This window comes from Chroicocephalus ridibundus, chromosome 10, assembly GCF_963924245.1.
Source record: "Chroicocephalus ridibundus chromosome 10, bChrRid1.1, whole genome shotgun sequence".
Classification (NCBI taxonomy): Eukaryota; Metazoa; Chordata; class Aves; order Charadriiformes; family Laridae; genus Chroicocephalus; species Chroicocephalus ridibundus.
Window position 1 is genome coordinate 25193239 of NC_086293.1, and position 10731 is coordinate 25203969.

At 44.5% G+C, this 10731-nt stretch overlaps 1 long non-coding RNA gene across 2 annotated transcripts; it reads left to right on the plus strand.

The window, feature by feature from the left end:
• The first annotated feature begins 11 nt into the window (after window positions 1–11).
• LOC134521710 (uncharacterized) lies at window positions 12–9532 on the plus strand. Of its 2 annotated transcripts, XR_010072850.1 has the most exons (4): window positions 12–315; window positions 1443–1516; window positions 3026–3154; window positions 4750–9532. It is a non-coding gene; the product is annotated as an uncharacterized LOC134521710 (long non-coding RNA). The 2 variants fall into 2 exon arrangements; XR_010072851.1 differs by lacking the exon at window positions 1443–1516.
• The last annotated feature ends 1199 nt before the right edge of the window (window positions 9533–10731 follow it).

Here is a 10731-nt window from a genome sequence, read left to right on the forward strand (position 1 = left end):
CGCGCGGGGTGGGTTGTTGCGCTTGCGCCGTGCGGGTGGGTGCTGCTGCCGCCGCTGAGGGCCCGAGAGTCAGCCGCCCGCTCTCCCTCCCCCCCGAGGCCGCCTCTGGTGGAGGCGAGGTGTGGGAAAGTGTGTGTGCGCTTCCTCTGTGTGTCTTCCACCCGTGGGGCTCGCTTGGGGCCCAGCAGTGTGTGCCCTGCGGGCAGCCCTCCCCATTGGATGTGGCTCTCTAGCTGGGCCTTGCTAGGCCAGGGGAAGTCGGCTGTGGGTGGTGGTGTGGTATCACGGTGCTGCGTTTGTCCCCTGGCCTTTCAGGTGAGGTTCTTGGGGCTGGGAGGTTGTTCCCAGTTTTTTCTCGTTGAGCAGGTAAGCTCCGCTAGTGACAAAAACTGAGTGGAGCTGCAGGAAGCTGAGGAGCTGTTGGGCAATGAGTGCAGGAGAGAGCTGGAAGTCTGCACCATATCTTGCTGCCAGGATCATCTGAGCATGCCTTTGGCTTGTGTGATGGGAAGGACTGTCCTTATCTTGGGATGCAGAGCCCCTGAGGTTGATGCAGTGCCACCTTTGTGCCCTGGAGGAAGGGTGCTGTGACATCTGTTGCCTTTTTCCCTCTTTGCCCACATGAGAAGGTTGAACAGGTGTAGCTGGCCTTAGGGGACTCAGGCATTGCTTCGTGTATGGAGGGGATTGATGACAGTCAGCCTGTGCATGTCCCTCTCAAAAGTTCTGTTGTGCAATAGGCATGGTAGCCTTTAGCTGGCATTTGGGGATAGCCAACTTAATCCAGGTTCCCTTGAGGGAAACTGAGTGCTGTGCCAATCCTGGTATGTGATCCTGTTAATAGGTGCCTTTTCCCATCCCCATTCCCTCCTCACTTGATGGCATTTGCATTGCTGGCTAACTTTAGACTGACCTTTTTATGGACTACTCTCTGGTGTCTGTAGAGGAAGGAACTGCTTAACACCTGTCAGTGAGCCTGTCTCTGGGACTAGCTCGCTCTGAAGCATTTTGAGGAAGCTGACTTTCATAAGCAAACATTTGATACAGACTGATAAGTGGTTTTAATGTGTACAGCTTGGTACTGATACTCGACAGACAGTTGACAGCGTTCATGGTCATGAGGTCCTGTGATAGTTTGTCCCGTGGGGTGACTGGTACACCTCCACCTCTGATGTTACAGGAACGTTGAGACAGAAGTTCACTTGTCTTAAGTCAGTAGTGAAATTACCTATGTGGTTTGGGCACCAGCATGGTGGGGCTCTAACCACAAATCAGATATTCCTAGGTTCTTTTCATAATCTTTTTTAAAATTATTATTACTGTCTGATAGAGATCCTTGTGGGCTACTTCTTTTTTTATGATCCATTGGGAAGTCTGACCTTTGTTTACAAAACACTGTTGGGTGTTTTGATCATGGTATGTGTGTGCTCCTTTTCCTGCAGCAGTATCTCCTTGCCCAAGGCAGAGAGCTCTTTGTATTTGGATGGGTCTATGGCCCCAGGTCCTGTTCTCTCAGGTGAGCACTGTTCAAGTGGACATCATGTTAATCAAAGTGCTTCAGGAGCCGCTTTGTTCCAATTTGGTAAATAGATAGCTTTTAATGGATCAGAGCTTTGATTTTGATGAAGATGGTAGCCAACAAGCTCTACAACTGGCTATGTGGATCCTCAGGCTAACTCTCTCTGTAAACCATGCCTTTTGAAGGTGTCTGTAGTGCCAGCTTGCCACATTCTCTTCTCTTTGTCTCATCTGTGTGTCACGGTTCAAAACAAAGTCTTCATCCTGACTTTTATGTTACAGCCAGGACCCCACTAGGTGTTAGCTTCAAGGATGAGAAGGTAGTAGAGAAATGTAGCTCTTCTCACATGGCATGTGGAGACTTCATTTGTGAGTTAAAGCAACATATTCTGAAACAGTTTGATCATAAATGTCTCTTTTTTTCTCCAGTTTATTTTTTGCCAAGATAAGACTCCATACAGGGGAAAAAAGTTTCTTAACTGATAGCCAGGAACAGCTGAAACATCTGAGAATATCTTTTGCAGATATTTTTATTACAGAGATACCTTTTGCAATCAATTCCACTGAAGTCAGGCAGTCTCTGAAGTGTGTTTATAGCTATCAGAAAAAGCAACAAAAACTGTGAGGAAATAATAGGAAGCATTAACTGATAAGATTTTTTTTTTCCTTAGGGAGTATAACATGGGTTATGTTTTTAGTCAAGCTGCACACTTGATTGAAGAGTAAACGTAGGTTTTGTGTCAGGAAACGAGGAGAACACCACAGCATGACATTATTCAGCAGAAGTCCTCTGTAACTTACCAGCTCAAATGTTTTCTGTTAGTTAATTGTATCATAATTTGCTTTTATAAATTTTTTTCTAGATACCGTTCCCAGTTTCCTGCTTACCAACATAATATGATGGCATGTGAATGTTGTCTCTGATTTAGAATTACAAGCTGAGCAGCATTGAAGCATCTGTCTACCCCCTGGAAAGTATATTTGTATGGTGGTGGTGTGTGTTGTTTGGTTTTTTTAAGGAAAAAAAATGAATCCCCAACACTTACCTTTCCAAGCTGATCTGGATATCCAGCACCTCTTAAAGTCACAAACTTTCATCTGAACCTAGGCTGCTCAGATTCAGAAAGGATGAAAATTAGCAGGTCAAACCCACTCCAGACACGTTAAGTGTCTTCCCAGGTTCCTCATATGTGGCCTAATTAAGCAAATAGGAAGTGTCCCAGTGGTGCCAGTATAAAAAAATGTAAAAGCAGTAGAGTCCAAACCAAAGGGAGATCTATTTCTTCCATTTAGGACATCAGTATTCCTCTCTCCCCAGTCTACACTGCATTTAGGCCAAGTGCAGGTGTTGATGAAGTCATTTTTTGACCTGTCTCACAAGTAAAGAAGCCTGAAGGGCAAGTTGTCTGTCTGAAGTCCTAAAGGAAGTGGCCACCTTGAAATCCAGTCCTCTAGCATCCTCCTTCCCTGTTGCTGTAGCAATTAACTCACTTGTGTCTCTCCACAGGTGCCAGCTTGCAGATGAGCTCCAGTGCTCTGGACAGGGGAATTTCACAGAACAGGGAACTTCCCTTCCTCAGGGAGAGGGAAAGCCAAAGCCTCTGATTTGCAGAGGGGGAGCAGAAGCTCAAAAAAGGTGCTGGCCTTTAGTCAAATACAGGGTCTTAGCCATGGTTGGAGAAATTAAGCCTATGAGCCCCTGCTGATTGCAGTTGAAGTGTATGAGACTGGCACAGGTTTGCTTGTGCCATAGGCACCTCCTGGGTGGCATTGGTCAGGCTTCCCTGGCCCAGGGAGCAGCGAGCGCTGCTGCAGGACTGCTGGAGGAGAAAGCAGCTCTCTGTTTCTGCCAAGAGAAAGCCTGGTACAGAAACTATCGAGGTTCAGAGGAACATAGGCCTTCCAAGAACAGCTTGGGTCTCAAAGCTTATCCCCTGCCTCCCCAGATGGACCAAGTGCTCCTTAAAATCCTACAGCAAAGCAACCAGAAATCTTTGCTTTCTATACTCCTTGTCTGAGTGTGGGATCCTCCTGGTCCCCTCATTGTGAAGGTGATTTATTACCTGAACTGAAAGTTTCTCACATCCCTACCAGGGAATGTGTATCCACAAGTCTGCCTCTTGGAGACCCTGGCTGGCTCTTGGGCATGACTGCTCCAGACAGTAGTGACTTTCACAAGCTCACCCCTTAATCCTAGTGTGACCCACCTTCTCCTCTCTCACAAACAGGGCACAAGCAGCTCCTTATGTTCTGAAAACCTTTCATATATTTCACTGTAATTTTCTTCTTGTTGCAAGTCATTTATTTTTCTGTGCAATTCTTTTAACTTGTGTCTCAGTTGAAAGCCGCTTTGAATTTCAATTCACAATTATTTAGCTTCTTTCACACCAACATAGCACCTTTGCTTTAAGCTTGTATGGGGCTTTAAGTGCACGGTAGCTGCTGTGGCAACAAAATGCAATGAAAGTAAGTTTACCATGTGGTTATGTGCGGAGAGACTTAATTAAAAACACTAGCAGAAAAAGCTACAGTTTGACTAGCAGGCAGCAAGCAAGACCAATGAAGTTCAGTTTATGCTCAAAGACCAAATTTATCCAGAACTTTGAGATTTTTAAATGGACAAAATTTAGAGATTTTTTAGTAGCATCCAGCAATAACTCTACTATACAGAAATTGTAATGCTTTGCAAAACATCAGAATATAGAATAGAAAAGGAATAGAAGTTTTCAGTTGTACGATAAGGCATTTAATATTAACTCTTTTTGTGCAGTTTAAGATAATCAGATTGTTTTCTTCCTGTTTTCTAAATTTAGAAATATTTGGAAGAGCTCTAGTGAATTATACTGTGAGAAAGTGAAATAAAACCAGTTTCCCTTCTTAGTTCTGGAGGGTATACTGAACAGAATATATTGATGCAACTTGAAAAAATTAGATTTCCCCACCATTTTACTAGTATTTCAAAAATCTGTTTTTCTGTTGAGTGCCTTCCCTCCCCCCAGTTCTGGTTTTATTTCAAGAAACAGCAAAAAAGCCCTTAAATATTTGCCCCATTCTAGATACAGACTCTGTGTGTGGCACAAATGTACAGCACATGCGACTCTCCATTTATAGGCTAGGCTGGCTTGTCAGCAGAAGGAACACATCAGGGATAACATCCTACTGGGACTAAATTTTCATACTTTATTTCAGCCTGCCATTAAATGCTCAGTAAATCCACTATTTTCCTTACAGGCAGGATGGAAGGATTGACAGACACCCCCCCAGAGTGAAACGTGCTGCAGCTGAGCAGCAAGGACAGACCTGCCGGTGACCTACAAGAACCTGCAGTGCCTCTGCTCCACTCCCTTCCTGCCCTCTGCTGCTGCGCTCTGGAGAAGCCAAATCACAGAAGGATCAGAGCAGGACACCTGGTGTGTGCTTATACAGTTGGAAGGGGAAGGAAGTCCTGGCCATGCCCTGCTGCTGGCTGTAAGGCTCATCCAAAATCGTCTGCAGCAGGGCAGGATGAGAACTGAAGCTTTAGTAACGCTTGGTGCATTTGGCTGGGGGGTCCTGTACCACCAGGAAACTGTCCTGGAGACTGCCGCTACCTACATGCAAAAAATGAGAGAAAATGCATAATATCCACCATTATTCAAGTTCCCTGCTCCCAAGTGACACGAACACAGACTTTTAGGCTGCTTTTAGTGCCTTCTGACAGAGGAGAGAGCTGTCAGCTCACCATTGAACTGCTCAGCAAGCAGAGGTGCCCACCTGCGAGCTGGTTAAGCTGTCTGCCTGGCCCACTGAAGGAAGAAGTTATGCCTGACTTGCAGGAGGTGGATGCTAACCTGAAAAGCACTTAAATGTTTTGCTTTAACTGTATGTATGGGGTGTTTTGTGTCCCTGTACAATGCAAACCACAAGAACTTGTGCGTGGGGACAGTGGGAGTAGGTCTGAGCAGCTCTTCAAAGGTGGCATGTTTGGCAGTGGGGTATTCCACTTCTTGTTGCTGCAGTGACGCGCCCCTCCGTTGCACCAAGAGCCACTGGAAAACTGTAGCCTGCGCAATACCTTTCCACTAATAGCTAGAGACAGAGCACCCTCCTCTGTGTCCAGACGATTAAAGCAGCCCTTTTATCTGGGATACCTGCCAGGCAGGAGAAAAAGGAAAAAGCTAGGTCAAACTGGTCTGAGATTGCTCAAGCCAAGGTGGACTGGTCTGAAGTGGAGTAAAAACCTGATCTCATCTGCTATTTCTCCTGGTCCGACTCGTCAGTAGCCTTCTTCCCTCAGCCGGTAGCAGTGTGACAAGGTATGGCTTAATTACAATGCTGAAATAAAAATCATTTCTTCATTAGATGTTGCTTTATGGTGGCATCAGTCGTCTTCTGTCCAGCTGCTCATGGCAGAGCTCCAAGCAAGCTGAATCGTGCTGGTTTGGCAGGTATATGGGGTGGTGGTGGTTTGAGCGCGCAGCTGGGCAGAATGGGGCTCTGAGTCAGAAGCTCCTGGTGACGTTGCTAAATTCAATTTGCCACAAAGGTCTTTTTCTACTTCATACTGGAGCTGTCTTTATGCAGTCTTTCTGCCTTCAGAAATATGGCTCAGGCCCAATTCTTGCGAGTCATATGCATTCATTCGTTAGCCGTTGGAAAAAGGCAAGTGAGGAAAAAGCGGTGGCCGTGTTACATATTTGTGGACTGGTTTCCACCACGCTTGTCTTCTGACAGCAGTTAGGTGACAAAGATTGAAAGTCAAGACAGCCTGTCTTCCTACCCAGGATACTGAGCTTCATTTCTCCAGCCATGGAGATAATCCCTGCGTCAGATGACTTCACTTTAAATTGTAGCGAAACCCTGAACTGATGATTTGGGAGCACACAGTGCCTGTTGTGGTTCTGATTTTGGAGTGTTGCTTTGTGCCCAAGAAAGATGGATTGTTACTTGGCTAAGGCTAAATGAGGAAGTAATATCAAATGTTATATGAAACAGAATCTCTTTTCAGCCCCATTCAGTCCTTCAAACCCTGTTCATCTTTCCCCTGGTGCTAGAAATCAGCAGCCTTTCCTCCACCTCAGCTTAATGCTAATGGTTCTGAGCTGATCTGAATGAATGGTAAATCTTGTGTGTCTTCTACAGCGGTAACTGACTCACATCAGCTCACTTGATCACTTATTCCAGGAAAATAACACTCAAATTTGCCACAGAACTGTCCCTGAGACACTGAAATATTTGTGAATTCAAAGCTTTTGCAACTCAGAATGGCAATTTCTGGAAGTTTTCCTTTAAAATTGTTCATATTGAAATGTGGGGATTGTATGAAGAGCCTTGGTAGACTTCAGTTTGAGAGTTTGAAATTGATCACTTGGACAAACAGGAGCCCTTGCTCCAGGCAACTTTTCTCAGATTAATGTAGAATAGTACAAAAACCTCCCTAAGAAAAATCAAGGCATAAGCCTGGGACTTAATCTCTCCATTTCATGATGAGGGTTTTTTTCAGGAAAGGGCTGTATCTATCTGGAAAAAATGTCTTTTCCCGGTGATGGACTTAATTCCCCTCTCGTATGGGAGGAGCAAAAGTTTCACAGTGAAATGGGAAAAAGGCTTGCTTTTAGGCTTCTGAGTTTTGGCACAAGTCCCTGTGGGATGTGTGTCACTGGCCCTCCCCAGCCTCTGGCATTTCATCACAAAAATAGGACCTTTGCTGGTACTGGAGTGAACAGAGAAAAACACAGGGATGTGCTCAGGGCAAGGAGGAACAAAATGGATGTCCCGTGTGGATGGCTCTGTGTTAACAACCACGGTGTACCTCTGTCATGTCAATATACTTGGTAAGGCCATATATGCCAGGGCTGAAGACCCTCCTGCTCTCTCAAAACTTCAGAGGGACTCCGTAAGGCTAGCTCAGATGTGGCTAGACTGACCCCTGAATGGCAGCAAGGAACAGTTAAATCTCAGAACTGCCTCATAAACTTCTAAAATCTTGGGAAATTGACTTACCTGCAGAAGCCAAAGACAAAATACAATGTTGAGCCAAAATATCATTTTGTTATTTGGAGATTCACCTCAACTCAATTTCTGACTTTACAGATTAGAGCAGCAGTTTCTGAAAAACAGCCTGGTCAGAAAAGCTGCCAGCTTTCAGCAGAAAATGTGCTTTAGCAGTTTATATGCTTTCTGCTCGATTGGTCCCTTATGCTGAGGCTGTTCTGCACTCAAGTGTCACAAAATACTTCTGACAAGCTGTGACACATTTGTCCACCATTGCTCCTCTCTCATTTCTCTGGACTGCGTCTCAGTCCTTACCCTCTTCTGGCTTTGTCTATTAAGACTGCAACAAAACCCAGCAATTCTGAGCTGTGATCTGCACCCCAGGTAGATTTTTTTTTTCCAGCAGTCAACAAAATGGCTGGAATTCTCTCAGTTTTCCTTAGATATCCCTGCCTGAGTTAGTTGTCTAGATTCCTAGTGTAGAAAGGCAGAGATGAAACTGAGGCATGGCTTACCTTAGCCTAAAATAGGAATAGGTGCCTACAGAGAATTTTGGCCTGGAGGGGCCTTTGTGACTGAACTGGAACCAATGCAGCTGCACTGTAACCTACATCCATGGTCTACCTAAAACTCATTGATTGATGCCAGTCCCAGCTCGTGCAGCTGGATGGGAAGAAGCTTGTTCAAGTCTCGCTGTTACTGGTTTCATCCCTGAAGAGCGCAGGTATCTTGTATGGAGGTCTCCAGTTTAGAATTACAGATTGGTTGAGGTGGGAAGGGACCTCTGCAGGTCATCTTATCCAACCCCCATGCTCCAGCAGGGTCACCCAGAGCTAATTTTCCAGGACCATGTCCAGATGGCTTTTGAATATCTCCAAGGATGAAGACTTCACAACTTCCCTGGGCAACCTGTGCCAGCACTTGGTCACTCTCACAGTAAAAAAAAAGTGTGTGTGGATGTTCAGAGGGAACCCATTGCCCCTTCTCCTGTCACTGGGTACCACTGAAAAGAACCTTGCTCCATCCTCTTTGCACCCTCCCTTCACGTATTTATTACACATTGGTAAGATCTCCCTCAGCGTCTCAGGTCTGAACAGTCACAGTCTCTCAGCCTCTCCTCATAGGAGAGATGCTCCAGTCCCTTAATGACATTAGTGGCCCTTCGCTCGTGAAGTATTTTTTCAAGACAGTTTTTTGCCAGGAAGGAGATGAAAATCTCAAAACAAAAATGTCTTTCAACTTTAAATTTGGAGCTGTCATTGTAATGTAATTCTTTACACAGCTGCTAGAGAGGTTTTTAAAAGCGCTATTTACACTTGTGCATTAAAAACAGGAGCACAACATGGCTATAAGAAATTAATTTTCTGATTTTGAAGCTAGCAATTAAGATTGGGACAAATGTTCATGTTTGTTGTTCCTTCTGCAGTCGCTCTTGTAAAACTAAAGGAGAACCATTGACATGAAAAGCTCTGTTGGTGTCATTACCGCTGGGCTGCTTTGTTGTGTGGAACGTCAGCTCCTCTCTGGTTAGAATGCAATTGTGTAAGGCTCTTAAAATCCTGTTGAAATCCCTGAAGCCTGTTAGGGGATCCCTCATTAAAAATGCTGGATGACAGTCTAAAGTGTCACTTGCTGTAGAGACTGAGGTTGTTGACAAGACTGCATTAAACCCAGCACTTTTTGCAAGCACAGTTTGTAAACCCAGAGAGACAGAGCGTAGCGTGTTCGTGCTTCCCTCCTTGTTCCTGTCTGTCTGGAAAATGGAAAAACACTCTGGGTAAAATATCTCATGTTTGCAGCGAGAAAAAAAAATCTAAACTTAATCTAGACTTCATGTACAAGAGAGGAGGCTGAAAAAAAAGACAGAAAAGCCTGGTTTGTGGATGTGTATTCTTCTGTACCTTAAAGACAACGTAACATCATCCTCAGGATGAAGAAGGAAGTATGTGATTGCTGCTAAAATAATGAAAGTTGAAGGCATACCACGGGAGGAGAAATTAAGAGATTATTTCAATGTAAATGTCCCTATAAAATAAGTTTTTCACCAGGAAAAGATGTGTATAGCCCTGTTCTTTATGTGTGTGTGATACACTGTAGTAGGAGGTACAAATATTCACAGCACAGGTAAAGGGAGATACTCCCCTCTGGATTGAACACAAACATCTTTATCTGTGAAAAGTATTGCTACTGATTTGAGGAGAACAGAACACGGCGGTAGAGAAGAGATCCCTTCTGAGGACTGGCCCCTGCCTGGCATCACAGGAGGAATTTGACCAGACCTGTTTGGTCGTGAGTCAAAGTTGTGCACTCTAGTTCCACTACCAGAGCTATTGAAATTTAAACCAAGATTTTGATCTCGGTTTAAAATGATTTTCAGGAGAGTTCAAGATGAATAATGCATCCTGCCAGACTCATAAGGGATCTTTTATTCACAGAAAATCAAAGTGATGTACAAATGTGATTGCTGGCCTTGGGGAGGTGAGTCTGAATGTCTGCTTATCATTCACAGTAGTTACCAGAGATGATGTGACATCTGAAAGGAAGAGATGAAAGCTCCATCACAATTTGTTAAATAAAAACCACCTCACTATCTCGCTAAATAGCTGTTAATCAGAGGTGCGGAATTCTAATCTGCTGATCAGTGCTTTGATAGCAAAAGGAAGAGCTCATAAGCTATGACCTACAAAAGTTTTTCTTCCATAACTTCATGAAAGTTTCCTTGTAGTATCCATGGAAATTTCCCATGACAGAAGTCAGGATTAAGACAAAGGGCCTAGCAAAATACCTGGAGTAATCTGTCTAATTCTGTGCATTCCTCTTTTAAAATATGAAGTCAAAATGGAATAAGTATAGAAAAGGGGAATGGAGAATGATTTGTAAGAACACAAATTTTTTTTTTTTTAATTTATCCCAGCAAAATAAAAGCCATAATAATGAGATGGTTCCCCCTAAAGTAATAAAACTCACCAGAGACTGAAGTCAGTGCACACACAAGAAAAGACAGGTACACGCTAGTTCTAAATAAAAGTGTATTGGGAACCTTCTACTCACCCCCATGTCTCCAGAGGAAGTGTTTGGAAATATTGCGGGGAGCCGGACAGGTGGGACCGTGCAAGGCCAGCCTGCCCACATCTGCTCCTGCTCACAGCCCACCTCTGTTGCTGTCTGCCGCTGGGAGAGAATTAAATGAGAATGGGCTGATCTGCATACACCATCAGAGACGCGTGTGGCCCAGCACCG